Source organism: Actinia tenebrosa, unplaced genomic scaffold (assembly GCF_029948245.1).
Source record: "Actinia tenebrosa isolate PJP-AT-01 unplaced genomic scaffold, QUT_ActTen_1.0 PGA_scaffold3__52_contigs__length_22856419, whole genome shotgun sequence".
In the NCBI taxonomy this organism is placed as follows: Eukaryota; Metazoa; Cnidaria; class Anthozoa; order Actiniaria; family Actiniidae; genus Actinia; species Actinia tenebrosa.
The window spans coordinates 3,355,269-3,358,699 of NW_028292580.1; the positions used below are offsets into that span (position 1 = coordinate 3,355,269).

Here is a 3,431-nt window from a genome sequence, read left to right on the forward strand (position 1 = left end):
CCTTTACTGCATTTTCGATGTCGTGGTTCATTGCTGGCCAGTAAACGCGATCTCGTGCTTTCCTTGCACACGCCTCGATTCCTTGATGACTTGAGTGTAACCTCGCGATTACTTCAGATCTGAGGGCTCGAGGTATGATGATGCGTTGATTCTTGAATAAGATGCCGTTGTGGAGTGTCAGTTCCTCTCGGAAATGCCAGTAGTCTCTGATAGCTACTGGTACTTTGTCACGTACGTCAGGCCATCCAATTAGTATAGTATTCTTAAGTGACTGCATTGTAGGGTCTTGCTCTGTGGCTTTTTGTAGTTGCGCTAACCTTTCACTTGTGACCTTTACATTGTCGAGGGGGTTGATTCCTTCTAGTTCTAGCGCAAACACTTGGAACTCGTCTCCAGGTTCTCCTTGGTCTGCGAGGAAGGCTCGTGAGAGGTGATCTGCCACGTACATTTGTTGTCCTGGCTTGTAAGTTACGTTCAGGTTGTATCGCTGTAGGCGTAATATCATCCTCTGTAACCTGCTGGGTGCTGCTAACAAGGATTTCTTGAAGATCGCTTGCAAAGGTTTGTGGTCTGATTCTACTGTTATCAGCTCTCTCCGTGTGATGTACTGGCTGAACTTTGCACAAGCGAAGACGATTGCAAGACATTCTTTTTCGATTTGTGCGTAGCGTTGCTCAACTGGTGTGAGAGTTCGGGATGCAAACGCTACTGGTTGGCCGTTTTGAAGCAAGGTTGGCGATGCATGTGAATTTTTGACAAAGGTATTCAACGAGCTTCATTTTCAAGCATAAGGGAAGGCATTTATCAGGATGATTGAGATCGACAAGAACTGTAAACAAAACGGGACTCGAGAGTTTGTTTTTTGAGTCGAGTCTTCGCTGACACAAGTCCTCGACAATGAGAAAATCCTTATCTCAAATAAATCTTAATAAATCTTTGCTTTTAAACTGTCTATGGACATTTCTGCAGGCTCTGCTGGAGAACCACGTCTGTCATTGTGTCAGTTTTTATGATGCTTGAGGAAGAGAGAGGTTGAGTGATTTATTTGTTTGCAGTGGAGAGACTTGAACGAACAAACCGGTTCTTTCGTAGTGCAATGCAAAGCCAAACGAAACAGGCTACCAAATCAAAAATAATAACTAAAATATTCGGTAGACTTGTGAATAAAATAAATCAAAGCATATACTATAATAAAATATTACCTTTTTTGTAGAAAATCGCCTATTTTTTTCTATTTTTTCGACATGACTGAGCATGAGTTTCCGATCGCACGTGTTCTCTCGACCGTCTAGACTGACATGGTCTAGTCAACCTGCAAGTAAAGCCTCGCTTCCGTGTCTCCATTTTTCCTATTTCAGGGGAGCGGGATATACCCATGAGCTAGTTCGCTTTCGGCTCATCATTGCCGGATTATCTCGCTTTATAGGCAATTATTACATTTATTTTAAAGCTTAAAGTGGACGCGTGACATTCAGTGTGAAAATTATTATTTTCTCGAGAAGTGCCAGACGAATGTTTTCAAAGGGGTGGCCAATTTATTGGGGGGGCTTAGCCCCCCCCCCCCCCCCCCCCCAAGCCCCCCGGCTCCGTGGTGCCTGACCAAGTATCTGAAGATGCGTTAAAATTCCCCAAAGGCAAAGACTTCCATGAGTACGACACACGTAACAAAGATCTATTGAGAACAGTTAAATCCAACACAAACTGGGGCCTACAAACATCTCAGAATTCCTGCGTTCAAAGTTGGAACTCTTTACCTAATGACATTAAATTACTTTCATCTTTAAGAAAATTTAAAAGAGCACTAAAACGTTCTTTTTTAATTAGAAGCTAATTTTTAGGTTAAAATTATATGTATACATATATTATATATTATATACTTACATATACTTTTATTTTTACTTTTTATTTATTTATCCATTATTAACTTATTTATTTATTTATATATATTTTCTTTGTTGTCTTTACATATCGTTTTTTTTTTTTTTGGATTTTACTTGTGTATTTCTTAATGCAGTTCCCTATTGTAAATGACTAATGTGACATAGGGTTTACTGTCGAAAGTACATGTAATAAATATTATTATTATTATTATTAATGTTATTATATTAATGCAAGGAAAACCTCATACTCTTATGTAATATTGTATACTTATACCCTTTTCTCATTATCAAATCAATACGTTTTCAATACGCTTGTAATGTGCTTCACTTTAAAAGATTTCAACAAACGATTACTTCTTTTATTACGGGGGTAAAATTCATGTTGAAGAGGCATATGGTATTCAGGAATGCCTAATAACATTGCACACTCTAACTCATGTACCAGAGGACATTGCACGACTTTCATCACCCGACGACAATTACTGGTGCTACCAGTATGAAAGAGTAGTAGGCCGTTATGTTAAGCAAACCAGCAACAAAAAAGGGGTCGAGATGAAAAGAGTCACTCGTGAGCATCAAAAAGTGGAAAATATGATAACTTGAAGGTACAACCAAATGCGTACATCTTACATTACATTGCATAATAACATTGTGGTTTGGAAATACAGTTCTTTGTAATATGCTATTAGGCTTCTGTTTTTTAGTACATGACTAGATATACCACAACAAAGCCAAGCCAAACTTTTTATTTTGTTTTAGATGGTTGCCACTTCTCTCCAAGCTGCAAAGAGTCTTGCCGCATTGTGTGATTGTAGAGATGCTACGAGAGCTCACAACGGAATTCTCATTGACACTGGAAGCATCCATGTTTTGAAACCAGAGGAGAAGCAAGGCATTACAAAATGTTTAATAAATAACAATTATGGAAATGACACAACTCCACAATTTGCAACATCATATAGAAGTACCCTCAAGCCACTACAAAATGCTATCATCGGTGCCAGCCTCTATCAGACTGGAGACACAGTGCTCGTATCACGGGATGATGGCCATGGTCATGTAGTTTTCAAAATCCTGAATTTTTATCTACTATCATTTGACAACCAATATGTCCCTGTTGCCATTGGGGATCTATACAAAGCATGCAGAGGTGAAGAAAATAACATATTGAGACATCCATTTAGTGATAGTGTCATAGTTGAACCATTTCATTTCATTAGATTTCGGACCAACTTCAGTTTCCATGTTAGAGATCTAACAAGAAAGCTGATGCTCTACCCTTATTACCCTGGTTATGCTTTAATTGATCCAGGCAGAACCTTAACTCTTCCTCCTGTTGTGGTACCAGTTTTCATTCAGGCTGGAGACATGGCTTTGGTAAAGGGCGATAATGATGAAATTTGAAAAGCTGAAATCAGGTCTGTTAATGATGTAGCAAAATCTGTGAATGAGTACTTTTTCATTAAACACCGTAACTGGAACACCAATGGTCTATGGCACAGAGAGTCATTAAGAAGAACTATGGACATAATTAACTACAAGAGCATTTAG

General features: G+C 38.7%; 1 pseudogene; it reads left to right on the top strand.

Annotated features, from left to right (window-relative positions):
* Positions 1–2,639: 2,639 nt before the first annotated feature.
* Positions 2,640–3,431, top strand: LOC148907765 (uncharacterized; annotated as a pseudogene).